Raw genomic sequence first — 16,785 nt, forward strand, 5'->3', positions numbered from 1 at the left:
CTAGTGAAGCACTTGGAGTTGAATATACCACCGCAGTCATGGCAGTATATGCCTGTAATTCCAAGAGCTGGGAAATGGAGGCAAGAGAATCAACTATAATTAAATCTACATGAGGCTCTCTGTTAGGAAAAAAAAAAATTCTCTTAACAAATCTTCATCGGTCCTGCTTGTCTGCTATTGTTCAAATACCCGGGAGTTGAAGTAATATGTCCAAAGTCATGTAGCAAGTGATAGACTTACAGTTTGAACCAAGAACTGTGATTCTATACCCTTCAATCTTTAAAAAGATTGTTTTCAGATTTGTTTTATGTGATTTTTTTTATATTTATTTATTTGTTTATTATGTATACAGTATTCTGTCTGCAGGCCAGAAGAGGACACCAGGCTTCATTACAGATGGTTGTGAGCCACCATGTGGTTGCTGGGAATTGAACTCAGGACCTTTGGAAGAGCAGGCAATGCTCTTAACCGCTGAGCCATCTCTCCAGCCCCCTGTTTTATGTGTTTTATGCTTTGCCTGTATGTATGGATGTGCAGCATGTGGAGGTCTGAAGGGCTCCAGATCACCTGGAACTGGAGTTATAGATGAATGTGTGCCACCATGTGGATCCCGGGAATTGAACCCAGGTCCTCCAGAAGAGTAGTCAGTGCTCCTAACCACTGAGCTGTCTCTCCGGCCCCTACACCTTTCATTCTTATCCTGAGGGACCCTACGATTTCTTTCACAAAAGAGAAATCTGACCGGCTTTGTGTAATTGGAACACCGTGCGAGAGAGTTTGCCGTGTACTAATACCGCTTCCCACCATGTGTGCAGCAGGTGGATTCGGAAGGGCAGACACTGAGGTCTCAATGGCTTCCAGGCACTGCTGAGGATAATGAATAACAGCACGGGCAGAGGTTCCTTGGTGCAAACACTTAGCACTTTTCCAGGCGTGCATATCCAGCCTGCCCTAAACACTTGCAGTTAAACGGTCCTCGGAATGATGAAATAATTGTAATACCCAGTGTACTTATTGGAACTGTAGGATCTTATCTTTTAAGATTTCACTTACGATTTTTGAGAATTTCATACACAAGTACTATATTTCTCTCTGTTTTCCCTTCTGTGTTTCTATAATGTTTAAGTTGTCTATAATAATAATAATAATATATTACTTTTAGGGGGCTCAGTGTGTGTGTGTGTGTGTGTGTGTGTGTGTGTGTGTGGATTGAATCTAGAACCTTGCACTGCTAAGCATGTGCTCTGAGTCCTTTAAAATGCTTTAATCAAATTCATCCATTCCTTTGGTTTCACTTTGCTGTGTTTTTCCCGTGCTGGGGATACGTGCTAGGGCCTTGAACATGCTAGACAGGCATCAAGCTCCTGGTGTGCACCTGCAGCCCTATTGTCCCAGTCTTTCATGTACGATGACTATGGCCCTATAAACCCACGCGACCAGCACAGTCACAGTCTGAGCATCTCTGTCACCCAGACGGCTCCAGGCAGATCTCTGTGAGTGTAAGGGCAGCCTGCTCTACAGAGCTACTTTCAGGCCAGCCAGGGCTACATAAAGAGATCCTATCTTGAACCCCTCGCACCCACACTCTTTTCTCTCAGCTACCTGTTCTCAGCTGGTCTTGAACTCACAACCCTCCTGCCTTAGGCTGCTGAGTCTTGGGATTACAGGCATGTGCCTCTTTACCATCTCCCTTTCTGTGCTTTTTGTGCTGTGTGGGATGATAGTAAAATATTGACAAGAGGGGATAGAGAGATGGTTCAGTGGTTAAGAGTACTGACTGCTCTTCCAGAGGACCTGGGTTCAATTCCCAGAACCCACATGGTGGCTCACAGCTATCTATGATTCCTGTTCCAGGGGGTCTGACAACTTCACACAGACCTACAAGCAAGGAAAACCACTAATACACATCTAAAAATATATATGTATTGATCTAGGCCAGGTAGAGTGTGCTTTTAATCCCAGCACTCAAGAGGCAGAGGCAGGTGGATCTCTATGAGTTCAAGGCCAGCTTGAACTGCAGAGCAAGTTCCAGGACAGTCACGGCTATTACACAGAGAAACCCTATCTCAAAAATGAAAATATAAAAACTATATATGTGTGTGTGTGTGTGTGTGTGTGTGTGTGTGTGTGTGTGTGTACTATGTCTATATACACATATGATGTGGGAGAATTGTCTGTATTCTGTCAATCACATTTTAATAAAACGCTGATTGGCCAGGCAGGCAGTATAGGCGGGAAAACCAGACAGGAAGTAGAGGTGATGCAATGAGAACATGAGAATTCTGGGAAGAAGGGAGGTTCCTCTGCCACTCGTGCTCAGACCACCGAAGAGGCAGCATGTAACTGGCCCAGCTGAAAAAGGTAGGGAGCCATGTGCTAACATAGATCAGAATAATGGGTTAAGATAAGTCATAAGAACTAATAAGTAGCCTGACCTAGTGGGCCAATCAGTTTATAATCTTATGGAGTCCTGTGTGTGATTTTCTTTGGGGTTTGCCAGCTGTGGGGTACTGGGCGGGAACAGATACCCCAACAAGCTGGCCCTCATGTTACACACATACATATGTATGTATATGCTTTATCTATATATACATATATAGCTTTTATTTTGACAAGAAGTGGGGAAGACATATTGTTTTCCCCCTTTCTCGGTCTCCAGGGGGACGTAATAGGTAGTATGTTGTAGCAAGCTTTTACCAGGTTAGAAAGTCCCCTTCTATAACTAGTTTGCTGAGCGACTTTTAAATTTTGTCAAGTCGTCCTTTTATATAGTTCTAATGAGATGGCCATACAGTTTTTAAGACTTGCGCTACTGTGTAAGTTCTAATGACTGCCCCTCCATGCTGAACCAGGTTTTCCTGCCCCATGTCAGCCCGATTCGGTGCTGCCTCATGTCCTCATTTCCCTTTCCCTCCATTGCTGGATTTGATTAGCGAAAATGCCGTTGAGTATCCTGTGTCTGTGTTCATTGCAGGCTCATTTGTCCTTGTCATCTTATAATCGTCTGATTTGGGTATTCACATAAGGCTTGGCTTCAAAATGAGCCGACACGTGCCATTTCCCTTCCGTTTTCTGAAGGACTTTGATCCTTTCTTTCTTAAGTTTAGGTGGAGTTTACTACTGAAGTCAGCTGAACCTGGGACTTTCCTTGAGGGAAGAGTATTTTTAAAAATTAATTTAACCTTTTTTTTTTCTTTTTTGAGATAGGGTAGCGCTGGCTATCCTGAAACTTTCTCACTCTGTAGACCAGGCTGGCCTCAAACTCACAGAGATCCACCTGCCTCTGCTTCCTAAGTACTGGATTAAAAGCGTGGGCCACCACTGCCCAGCCATTGCTCCCCTGACCCTTTTTAAAACTAAAATAAACTTCACATAACACAAAAGCCATCATTTTTAAATATTTGAGAGTTGCTTTTTTTTTTTCCGCCAGGCTCACAGTGTTACCATTTTCTCATTCCAGAATATTCCCTCACTCCAGAAGGAATCTTTTTACCTCTCTAGGCCCGAGTTAACCACTCTGCCAAGGTGGAAACCACACAGGGTATGGGCTTTTGAATCTGGTCTACTTCACTTCACCTAATTATGCAAGGCCCATGTACAGAGCATGAATACCTCATCCCTTTACTGCTGACTAATAGGCTTTCTGTAACATGATAGTAGGTTTCTCCACCAACACAGTAAGCCACAACAAGCCAAAGGGAAAAAAATAAAAGAACAAGTATATTTGAACAAAGCAACTCCTGGGTGAGCCCTCCAGTCCCAGAGATGGGAACAGGATAAATCTCGCAGCCAAATTAAAGCAGCGAGCGTATATACCTTGTAGGTGAGGGGTGATAATGTGCTCTCCACAAGCTGGGTTTGTGCCCAAGGACGGCCAAAAGCTGACTGCTTAAGATGGAGCCTTGAGTGACAGACAACTTCAGGTGAGGAGCTGCTGCAGCTGCCAAGAATGCAGAACTGGGTTTTTTGGTGTCTTTTCTTTGCTGGAGATTCTGAGAGGATCAAGCAGGAATGAGCTGGAGGTTCCAGCAGAGCGCCGACTAATTTGACAGTGGGTGACCCCCCACATGTTGCTTCTCTGCTCATCAGCTGGTGAAAACTAGAACTTCCTTCCTGTTTGTGTCTGTTATAAATAAAGCTACCATGCACATTTATGTATAACTTTTTGTGTGATTTCAATTCTTTTGGCTATAAACCAAGAAGTGGAATTCTACATATTCCAACTCCAAGTTTAACGTATTTGTCTTAAAAGATTTATTTTGGTATGTATGTGTATATGTGTGTGAGCATATGTGCATCGTGTGTGTGCACCTGTGGAGGCCACAAGAAGGTGTCAGATCCCCCTGGAACTGGCATTACAAGTAGTTGTGAGCCACTCAACATGAGTACTAGGATCCGAACTCAGGTTTTCTGCAAGAGCAGGAAGTGCTCTTGACCACTTAGACACTTTTTCAGAGCCTCCATTATTCTTTCTTTCAATAAATTGTAGCTGGTTATGGCAGGATATTTCAATGATCCCAACAATTGAGAACTTGAGGCAGGCAGGTCCCAAGTGTGAGACCAGGCTAGGCTCTATATAAAAACTCTGACTCAATATATATGCACTGTAATTACTCTACCGGGTGTGCACTGATGGACTCCTGTGGTTTTAGTTGCATGGATCTAACCATCAGTGTCTTTAAGCCTCCTCTTATTTGCCTATTAGGTTTATTTTATATCTTCTTTGGAGTAACATCTGTGCATATCCTTTCCTGAATTTATTTTTTGTTTAGTTCATAGGGGGCTTTGTTTTGTTTGTTTTCTATTTTGTTTTTTAGGGGTGATGCTGGTGGTTTTCGAGACAGCATCTCTTGTAGCTTAGGCTAAGCCTGAACTTGTTGTGTAGCTGTTGACTTTGCGCTCCTGATGCTCCTGCTCTCACCTTCCAAGTTCTGATTAGGATTACAGACAGCACCGGCGTGCCTGGCTTCTGTGATGCTGAATTGAACCCAGGGCTTCATGGACACTAAGCGGGCAACTCTACCAACCTTCGCTGCTCAATTTTATAGGGGTTGTTTGTCTTTTATTATTGAGTTGTATAAGTCCCTTGTGTATTGTGGGTACTAGACCCCTAATAGATACATGATTTTTAAAAACTTTGTCCAAATTGATGGATAGATTTGTTCTTTGAGACAGGGTCTGATGTATCACAGACCAACCTCAAACTCTCTGTCAAGCTGAAGATGACCTTGAGCTCCTAATCTTCCTCCCCCACCTCCCAGGAGCTGGCATTGCAGGCATTCACAAGCACCAGAGTGTCCACAGTGTTGGAAAAGTCTGTGTGAGCTGCAGAAGCCATCTGCCAACTGAGCTATGTCACCAGCGTTATTCTACTTCCCCCCATAATTAGTTTTTCTTCTGAGTTCTTATGCTTTTGGTTTTGTTACAAAAGGGGGCAGGGCTGGAGAGATGGCTCATTGGTTAACACTGGCTGCTCTTCCTGAGGTTCTGGGTTCAATTCCCAGCAACTTTATGGTGGTTCACAACCATCTATCAGTGTAGTCCTGTCCTATAGGATCTGATGTCCTCTCCTGTGTGCAGATGTACATGCAGACAAAATACCCATATAGATAAAATAAAGACATCTTTAAAAATAAGTAAGTAAATAAATAAATAAAAGAAAGGTTGGCCTATTTTTATAAAAATAATAATAATAATAAATAGAAACTGTTGAATAGGGCTGGAGAGATGATTGGCAGTTAAAGGCCACTCATCATTCCAGTTGCAGAGGATCCAACATCCTCCCCTGATCTCCAAGGGCACAGGCACCCATGGAGCACATAGGCAGACGTGCAGGCAAAATGCTCGTATACATAAAATAAACAGAAATAAAAATGCTCTAAAAACAAAACAAAGTCTGTTACATAGGCCAGTTTCACAAAAATATATTTCTATGTTTTCTACTGTTGATTTTTATGGATTTATGGGCCAGCAAGATGACTCAGTAGCTCAAGACATCTGCCACTGTTCCTGAGGACCGGAGTTGGACACCTGGAACTCCCTTGGTAGAAGCAGAGAACTGACTTTAAATAGTTGTCCTCTGACTGGGCATGGTGGAACATGCCTCTTAATCCCAGTGCTTGGGAGGCAGAGGCAGGGGGATCTCTGTGAGTTTGAGGCCAGTCTGGTCTGCAAAACAAGTTCCAGGACAGCCAAGGGTACACAGAAAAACCCTGTCTTGAAAAACAAAATGAAGCAAATTGTCCTCTGTTTTCCACACATGTACTATAGCATGCTGCATGCTGTAGTAATGCAAAAATGTAAAAAAAAGTAAAAAAATAAAACTTTATAAATTTAGCTTGTATGAGTATTTGACCCACTTTGAGTTCACTTTTGTATTTGGTGTGACACTGTCATCTTTTTTTAATAGATACTCAGTAGTTCAGCTATATTTCTAAAAAATTTTATGTTTATTTATTTTTGCAAGTGTTTATATGTGAGGGTGCCTGTGCCACACTGCACATATGGGTGTCAGAGGATGACTTGTAGAATCAATTCTCTCCTTCCACTGTGTGGGTCCTGGGATTGAACTCAGGTTTCGGGACTTGGCGGCAAGCACTCTTACCCGATGAGCCACCTTGCAGGCTCTTTCCTCTGTTGAGCTGACCACAGCAGATGATAATCAGCCGACCGCATCTGTATGAATTTCCTTCTGTTTTGTTTTGTTTTGAGATAGGGTCTCCCTGTGCAGCTATAGCTGTCCTGGGGCTCACTCTGTAGACCAGGCTGGCCTCGAACTCACAGAGATCTGCCTGCTTCTGCCTTCCAAGTGCTGGTATTAAAGGCAGGCACCACCGCCTGGCTATATGTACTTTGTGTATGCAGATGCCTAATAGAGAGGCAAGAAGAAGATGGTGGACCCCCTGGAACTGGAGTTGCAGGTGCTTAAAGGTGAACCATCTCTCCATCCAACCCCAATTATTATTTTTCTTCTTCCTCTTCCTCTTCTTTTTGTTATTTTAAGTTATCTCTATGTATTCCTGGCTGTCCCAGAACTCACTATGTAGATCAGGCTGCCCTCAAACTCACAGAGATCTCCCTGCCTCTGCCCCTCCCAAGTGCTAGGATTAAAGGTGTGTGCTACCTGGCTTGAGAGATGGTTCAGGGGTTAAGAGCACTTCCTGTTTTTCCAGAGGACCCAGATTCAATTCCCAGCACCCATATGATAGTTTACAACTGTCTGGAACTCTTGTTTCACCCTCACACAGACATACTTACAGACAAAATACTATACAAATAAATAAATTATTTTTTAAAAAGCCAGGCAGTGGTGGTGCACACTTTTAATCCTAGCACTTGGGAGGCAGAAGCAGGCAAATCTCTATGAATTCAGGCCAGCCTGGTCCACAGAGCGAGTCCCAGAACTGCCAGGGCTATACAAAGAAACCCTTTCTCAAAAAACTAAAAAACAAATAAAAAAGTCTAATTGGAATATAATAAATTGCATTTGTTTAGAATGCACAGTTTGATACTAAGTTCTGACATATGTATACAGCCTTGGAATTTATCATAGCAATCCAGCTTTGTTTTATTAGTGTTTGTATGGTACATCTTAGCTATTGCTTTACTTTAAACCTACTCTGTTTATTCTACAAAATTTATTTATTTATTTATGTGCATGTGTGTGCGTGTGTGTGTGCACGCGCCCGTGTGCGTGTATGCACGCGTGTGTGCGCACACATGCCTATCTGCTGCTGCAGAGGCCAGCCAGGGCATCAGTCATCCTTCTCTATCACACGTCATCTTTTCTTTGCGCCAGGGTCTCTCCTTGAACCTGGGGCTCGTGCTTTCTCACTAGGTTGAAAGCCTGCAATCCTCCTGTCTATATGTCTCCAGAGCCGGGATTCCAAGTGTGTGCAGGACACCCAGCAGATTCCCAATCCTCTTCTCCTCACACACTCCCCACCCCCAGCACTGGGATTCCAGGCCTGGGACACCACACCTGGCTAAAAAAAAAAAATAGTTTTAAAGATCTGGGGAAATAGTAAGTTATACTTTTGCCCTTTCCTTGCCCCTTGCTCCTTTGGGTAAGTCCAGGCTCACGTGTCGGGTCCCTCCTCCACAGCCTCACTGCAGGCCTGCTGCAGAGGCATTCCTTCAACATGTGTTTCTCTACAAAGCCTTGGGTTTTTTGCCTTCCTTTTTGGAAAGTATTTCCACTGGGCATGACATTCAAGTTTTTTCCCTTCAACACTCTGAAAAATATCATTCCATTCCCTCTTGGCTCGCATAATTTCCACAAGAAATCTACTTTAGTTCTTAGGTTTCTTTCTATTATCTCTTTTAAAGATATTTTTAGCTGTTTTTGAAATTTTCTTTTTTATTGTTATTTTTGTGATTTTTTTCAAATGTTTTCTGATTCTCCATCACTTCTAGCTCAGTTGCACGCATAATTGTCCTCTTGATATTGTCCTGCAGGTCTCCTAGTTTCTATCTTAGAGTTTTCTTTCTTTTTTCTTACTGTATTAGTTATTTGTTGTTGTTGCCGCTGCTGCAGCAATAAAATGCCTGAAAATAAAGGCAACTTAGGGAAGGAAGGAAGGAAGGAGGAAGGAAGAAAGAAGGAAGGAAGGAAGGAGGAAGGAAGAAGGAAGGAAGGAAGGAAGGAGGAAGGAAGAAGGAAGGAAGGAAGGAAGGAAGGAGGAAGGAAGGAAGGAAGGAAGGAGAAAGGAAGGAAGGAAGGAAGGAAGGAAGGAAGGAAAAAAGGGAGGAAGGGTTTATTTGTGGTCATGGCTGGAGGGTACATCCATCAAGCAGGGGGATGCATACGGTGGCAAGAGTGTGAGGCAGGTGGTCACACTGTGTTCTCAGTCAGGAAGCAAGGAGAGACTGAATTCTAGCACTCAGCTTCCTTCTTACTTTTTATTCAGTCTGGAACCACAGTCCATGGAATGGTGCTCCCCGCATCCAGGGTGCACCGTCTCTCCTCAGCTAAGCCTTTCTGGAATCACCCTTATGTCACCCGTCACGTCACACGATGATTCTACACACAGGCAAGATGACAACAGACATTTAACCATCACTAACTCACAAGGCCCCATGCCTCGGCCTCTCAAGCCTCAGGTTTATCCCATAATGTAAAATGCATGTAGCTTATCTTTACAAGTTCCCAAAGTTTCAACATTCCCAGCACTGTTCAAGACTCCAAGGTTCCACGTCTTAGTTGTGGTTCCCTGGAGGTGAGGGGTAGGATGGGGAGTCACAGCTCTGCAGCGGTGACGCACGCCTTTAGTTCCAGCACCTGCAGAGGCAGGCAGTGCTCTGAGTTCCAGGCCAGCCTGGTCTACACAGCGAGTTCCAGGGCAGCCAGGGCTACACAGAGAAACCCCGTCTCAAAAAACAAACAAAAAGTGACATACAATATACAATGGCATATGTAGAATAAAGCATCTGTATTGTGTGATGTTTTGGTTCTGAAAATAAAGCCTGTTTTGAATCAGAGGGTAGAACTAGCCACTAGCTGACCGAAGTTAACCATAGAGGTTTTGGAGGACTGAGGAAGTAGTAAGGCAGGGCTTAGAGAGGATCTCGGACTTTTTGGAGGAAGGAACAGAAGAGGTAGGAAGTCACTGGTGACCATGCCCCTGCTTCTCTGATCTTTCAGGTTCTTATCCCGATATCTGACTCCCAATTTATTTTTTGTTTTGTTTCGTTTTTCAAAGCAGGGTTTCCCAGTAGCTATGGAGCCAGTCCTGGAACTTGCTGTGTAGACCAGGCTGGCCTCGAACTCACAGAGATCCACCTGCCTCTACCTCTGCCTCCCAAATACTGGGATTAAAGGTATAAGCCTCCACCGCCCAGCTGACTCCCAATTTTTTATTGATAAAGAATAATTAGATAAACACATCACATCTGTATTAGGCAGGGTTCTCTAGAAGAACAAAGCAGATAGGAAATATATAGATATAAATATAGTTATTATGAAGGTGGCTCACGAGAAATACTTACACAACAGGGACTGGGAAGTTCAACAATGGCTTTCTACATTCTAGAGACGTGGAGAGCCTGGTAGCTCTCAGTCCATAATATATGCCTTAGCAGTTCTAATTCATCCTGTAAACCTTAAAGATTCCTTGAGTGTTGTTGACTTCAGTTCATGTTAGAAGGCCATAGATGCTGGAGTCTGAAGTTGGCAAAGGACAGCAACAGGAGAGATGCACACACCAGCTAGAAGTGAAGGCCAGCAGGTAAGCAACACTGCTTTTCCATTAGACCTCTGCATCTGGGCCACCTTGGGTGCATGTCACTCACTCTGAGCTCAGTCTTCTTCCCTGGGTTAATGTTTTCTGGAACTGTCTTCACAGGCCCACCCAGAGGCATGCCTCTTAGTTGATTTCTGATCCTGTCAAGTTGTTTATCCATTATAAATCAATATTCCAAAAGTGTAGAACAGGAGGCTGGCAAGGAAAGATTGGACCAAAGCAAGACTGAAACCCACCAGGAAAACACCCAAATCCTGGTGCTCCGTGTTTGGCATCTGGGCTTGTGATGGAGTCTAGGTTACAAATGGCTTCCTACGTCAGTGTTCAACTGCTGTGAAGAGACACCATGACCACGGGCAACTCTTAAAAAGAAAGGCATTTAATTGGGGTTGGCTTAAGGTTCAGGGGCTATTCCATCACAGTCATTTTGGGGTAACATGGCTGCACTCAGGCAAACAATGTGTTGGAGAGTTCTATATCCAGATCAGTAGGCAGCAGGAAGAGAAAGCCACTGGGCTTGGCTTGAGCATTTGAAACCTCAAAGCCCACCTCCAATGACATACTTCCTCCAACAAGGCCACACCTCCTAATAGTTCTACTCTCTGATGACCAAGCATTCAAATCTATGAACCTGTGGAGGCCATTTCTTATTCAAACCACCATAATGATCCTGGACAGCCCTGTCTCACCAGCTGTCTTAGTTGCTTCCTGTTGTGACAAAACACCATGACAACTTGAAAAAGAAAGCATTTATCCAGGTATGGCGGTGCATGCCTTCAATCCCAGAACTCTGGAGGCAGAAGCAGGCAGAGATCTGTGAGTCTGAGGCCAGTCTGTTCTACAGAATGAGTTCCAGGACAGCTAGGGCTACTCAGAGGACATCCTGTCTTGAAAAACCAACCAACCAACCAGACAAACAAACAAAACAAATAATTCCCCTCAAAAACATTTAATTTGGAGGCTCATAGTTCCAGAGGGTTAGAATTCACAGCAGGAAGCAAGGCAGCAGGCAGGCAGACATAACGCTGGAGTAGCAGCTGAGAGCTTACAGCTTGAACTAACTACGAGGAAGAGAGAACTACCTGGAATGTCATGAACTTTTGAAATCTTAAAGCCCACCCATCTCTAGTGACAGAGCTCCTCCAGCAAGGGCATACCTCCTCATCCTTCCCAAACAGTTCCACCAACTGGGAGTCAACTATCAAACACACAAACCTATGGGGGCCATTCTCTTTCAAACCACCCCATCAGCTCTGCTGTGTGCACAGCACATGTGACTTGTCTCTTGGGCCAGCTTCACTCTGTGCTTGTAGCTTTGCTTAGCAGCAGACATCTGCAAAATCTTGGGTTCTCCATTAAAACTTCACCTTCCCAGCTTCATGCAATGGGCTGTGGCGGGGGTGGTGTGTGTGTGTGTGTGTGTGTGTGTGTGTGTGCCGGAACTGTATGGGACTTTAATGCAGTAATTCTTTACACTGTCTGGCCTCAGCTGCTTTCTGGAACCTTGGCACAAGCCTCCACAATCTCACATTCTTGCCTCTTTCATGCCTATAAAAGCAATACCTAACATGGATGAAGCAACATCTGTGTGACTCTGAGGACACATTTCTGCCGACGGTGTTTCCATTCAGGGAAGCCTTCAGAGGCATTCCTCAGTTTAAGCTTGTTCTTGTCTATTACATTTTCACAAGCGGGAGCCCTCGATGGATGGGATCTTGCCCTCAGCACCCATCTCGTATTGCTGCTCAGGTGCAGAACACAAAGTTTCTCTTTAACAAGCAGGGCTGCCTCGTCTGCAACTAGAAACCCACTCGTTCCCTTTCCTCACCCAACTGTACGTCTTTTGTATCTTTCTGCTTCGATTTTCCCTCTCCTCACTGTGGACTTGGGACGAGGAGCGAGCAGTAACGGTGCCGCAGCCCCGGTGCCTCCTTGTGTGGAAATTTCCTCTACCAAGCGGATTCGTCTGTTACTTTTATCTTCAGCCTTACTCAGGTTCTCAGGACACATGTAAAATGCGCCAGATGGTTTTCCATATGTAAATTTCAAAATGTATCACAGATGACCTCTAGCCTAGTTCTCAGTGGAGTCCTCCCCGAAGCCTCAGGAGCCTGGCCTCCACTGTCTGCTTTTCTCTTTGCTGTGTCCACGGGGTGTTAATCACATCCAGAGCGAATCTTTTTACTTTTCAGTTTGGGTGTTTTGTATCTGAAAGACCAGCGCCAGGAGACTGTTGAGCGTGTTTGTAAGGGCCCTCTTATGTATTTAATCTCCTAATCCTATCATTTCTGAGTATGTTTTTATGGTCTCATTTCCCCCTCTTTGTTCACCTTTTCCTGCCTTATAACGCAAACTTTTAAATTTGATTAGAGATATTATGAAGTTTATATTGTCAAGTGCTGGATTATGTTGTCTCCTTTGCAGAACGAGAGACTCTTTTTCTCAGGCAACTAAATCGCACACAGATAAAATCAATCTCTTCCAGGCTTGACTGCAAGCTCTTCTAGGGATGAACTTGGAAGTCTTTATTCCGGGACTCATTTGGATACACCTTACAGACCTAGACTGTGGGAGCATGGCTGTAATTACAGCACATGGGAGGCTGGGTCATGTGGGTCATGAGCCAGGGCAGCATTCCAAGACTGTTAAAATATATGTTATCACTAGGGGCTGATTCTAAAATGAATAGAGAAATACAAAAGAAAGCCAAAATCATCTAGAAGTGGGGAGGGTGCGTAGGGCTTACACGAGGCAAACCTAGCCTAATCAGAAGATGAGTTAGCTAAAAGGTATCCAACAGACTGAACTATGTGAGAAAGTGGATCAAGAAAATTAATTGAAAATTATATCTACCTAAAAACTAAAATGCTGAAGTTTCTAGAAGAAAACATAGGAGATCTGTATGAGCCAGACATAGACAAAGATTTCTGAGGCAGAGCCCAAATACCAATGAGCATCAATTAACACTGCCCCCGAAGTCAGGTCGTGGTCTACCTGTGGCCTCAAGACCTGCAGCCCCGGAAGGTTCTAGAGCTCCCTCAGCCATTCTTGAGCAGCTTAAGCTCCTAGGCCCCTCACCATACTTCACAGTCAGAGAGCGTGGGCGGGGTGGGGTTGGGGGTCTATACCACACAGACTTTTGCAGAAGTTACCCAACTTTTCCTTTTAAAGTGACTCAAGTCAGCCATGGTGAAGCATAGCTCTAATCCCAGCACTTGGGAAGCAGAGGCAGGAGGATCTCTGTGAGTTCGAGGCTAGTCTGTTCTACAGAGCTAGTTCTAGGACAGTCAGTGAAACCTTGTCTTGAAAAAAAAAAACAAAAACAAAAGACAAACCAAAAACCAAAAAGAAACAGACAAAACAAGTTCAAATTAGTCTGGACTACATAAGACTCTGTCTCAAAAAAAAAAATCTGATAAGTAAAATATGGAACACAGTTGTCATCTTAGCACTCAGAAAGCTGAGGCAGAAAGATTATGAGTTCAAGTTTGGTTAGGGCTACATAGAAAGACCATGCTCGAATAGCTTGGCACCCCCAAAATGACTGTTCTAGTCCGTTGTGCCTTGAAAGAAGAAAGATTTTTACAAGGTTTATTTATTTGATTTTCTGCATGTGCCTACCCCTCTGTATGTGCGCCATGTGTACTGAGCTGTCCAAGGAGGCCGGAAGAACTGGCCTTACAGTTTGTGAGCCAGCAATTGCGGGTGTTAGGAATTGAACTTGGGTCCTCTGGAAGAGTGATGAGTGCTCCTAGCCACTGAGCCACCTCTCTAGCCCCAAAAGTTGTTAAAAGAATGTGTAGTATATCTGAACTGACTTTATAGGCACCGTGCCTGTCCTCTTGTAAGGGGCGTTGTGTCCGGGTAAGAATAGGTGTGGGGAGGGAAGGAGGAATATCCAGGCATGTGTCTGCATGTGTGAAAGAATTCACCAGCTGAGTGTGCACAGTACAGGTGCAGTGTGGGATGGAGACCGAGCTGACTACACACTGATGAATCATAGCAGGAGGGAGCCCTTCCAGCAACGGGCCTCACGCACCGGGACCAAGCAGGGCAGTGCAGAGGCGGGTGTGGAGGGAGAGCCCCTCTTTGTACATCCCCCAATTATCATCTGCAAGCCTGAAGAGCCTGGGAGACTCGACTTGGCCCAGGGAGCATCTAGTTACAATGCAGCCGCCTGACAACCCGCAGCAGAGAAGGGGAGTGCTTCTGGGAACAGCGGGAGCCAGCAAGCGGGGGCAGTTCCTTTGCTGCTATATTTACAGGTCTGGATTTAGCAAAGGACCTTGAGAAGAGGACTGAGCTGTTTTCAATAACTTTATTCCCCAGGCAACCTTGTGCAGGGAGGTTTTTACATGAAGGAGTTTGGAGATATTGAGTAGTGCCTTGCCGTTTGCGCGAGCCAGAGTAGGACCCAGGTTTTTTAGTTCTTAGGTCAAGGGCTTTTCTGACTGTGTTCAAACAGCATGGCGCCCGCAAAGGGACTGCGTTGGTACTACCCGGGTGTGAGAACAGGCAAAGGAGCTGCTGTGGTTTGAACGTAAAATGTTCCCTGTGGGCTCATGTATTTGCATACTTGGTTCCTGGCCTTTGTGGGAGGTTGTGGAAACACTGATCTATCAGGCCTAGTTGGCTGACATCGGCCATTGGGAATGGGTCTCTCAGTTCCAGCCTTCATTTCCTGGTTGGCAATACAGGAGAACCAGTTCTCACCCCGCCAGGGTTATAGCCACGGTGTCTTCCCCACCAGGATGCACTAGATACCCTCCGAGCCAATATAAAGCCCCCCACATTTAGGTTGCTTTTATTAGGTATTTCATCACAAGGATGACAAAAGTAATTAGTACGGGTGCCAATAAATAAAAAGTAAAGGTAAAAAATAAAAATAAGAGAGGCGGTGGTGGCACATGCCTTTAATTCCAGCACTCCGGAGGCAGAGGCAGATGGATCTCTGAGTTTGAGGACAGCCAGGGCTACACAGTAAAACCTTGTCTCGAAAAACCATTAATTAATTAATTAATTAATTAATTAAAGTTTTAAGGTTGGTGAACTGGCTCAGCAGATAAAGGCATTTGCTGTCAAACCTAATGACCCAGTTTCAATCCCTGGATCCTACATGGTAGCAAGAGAGAAATGAGCCCTGCCAGCTGTTCTCTGACCTCCACATGTGTGCCATGGCATGTGTGTGCCCACACAAATACACACATATACACAAAATACATAAATCAATAAAAAGAATTTAAATGGTTTTTTTTGAGACAGCGTTTCCTTTATGTAGCCTTGGTTGTCTTGGAAATTGCTACATAGACTCTCAGAGACCTGCCTGCCTCTGCCTCTTGAGTGCGAAGATTAAAGGTGAATGCCGCCATGGCCAGGAAAAAAAACTGAGTGCAGTGTCCCTTGGTATGCTGTGTCCACATGACTCTGTCCTGTGGCCTCAGCTAAGTGGTCTGTATGGGCACTGCCATGTCAAACCCCTCTGCCAGGAAGTAGCTGCTCCCACAGTAGAGAAGACCCATGGACGCAGGTGACATTCCACATGTCATTAACTCCCGGGAATTGCGGGTGGGGAGGTGACCTTATAGAACTGGCTGCAGCTTGAGGGACTGGGCAGAATCCTAGAAGTGGAGGGATCCCTGGGGTCTCACAGGAACAGCTAGAGTATGTGGGGCCTTAGTGACTCAGGAATGTAGCTACTGACCAAAAGAAATACTTTCAAGAGTGAAACAATCCTGGTGTGTTTCAGCTCCATGCCAGCCTTGCCCAGAGAGACTTGCATCATCTTCACTGTTCTTGGAGGTGGATATGAGGACTTTCTCCCCCTGCCCTTCCTCTTCCCCTTCCTCCTTCATCATGCTCAACATCAAAGTAGTGACTGTAGAGAGCAGAGAGATAACATCCAGCTCCCAGTGGGAGCACCTGGCCTCCATTTCTGGGAGACATCATCCAGGATGTCTGAATCCCAGGCTGTCATCTTGGTCCATGGGCAGTTGGCTCATGTTCTTGGGAAATTGGATTCCATTTTATGGTTTCCCAGTCTTGTTCATAAAAGAATTTAGAAGCAGACTTGGAAGGAAATTTGAGGACAGCTTTATTAGAGTTTAAGGGAAAAGCCACAGAGCAGGCAGGCTGTAAATCTTGGCAGCTGCCTGGAGGAGGGAGAAGGAAAAGAGAAACTGTCACACTTGCCAAGTTACAGTTCAAGCAGGTAGCTGGCATGTTCAGCAGTGGAGGGCTGCAAGCAGCTGCAGAATCGGGAGGAGGGTGTCTTCAGAAGGGTAGAGTCCCAAAGCATGGGGAGAAATTTAAAAAAAAAAAGGGCCAGGCATTGGGGCATAGGCCTTTAATCCCAGCACTCAGGAGGCAGAGGCAGGCAGATCCCTGAATTCGAGGCCAGTCTGGTCTACAGAATGAATTCCAGGACAGCCAGAACCACACAGAGAAACTCCGTCTCAGAAAACAAAAACAAAACAAAACAACAACAACAAAACAAACCAGTAAAGCAGGAGAAGAAGGGAAACACACTGAGTTAGAACTCCTAAGA

This window comes from Myodes glareolus, chromosome 11, assembly GCF_982192425.1.
Source record: "Myodes glareolus chromosome 11, mMyoGla1.1, whole genome shotgun sequence".
NCBI lineage: Eukaryota > Metazoa > Chordata > Mammalia > Rodentia > Cricetidae > Myodes > Myodes glareolus.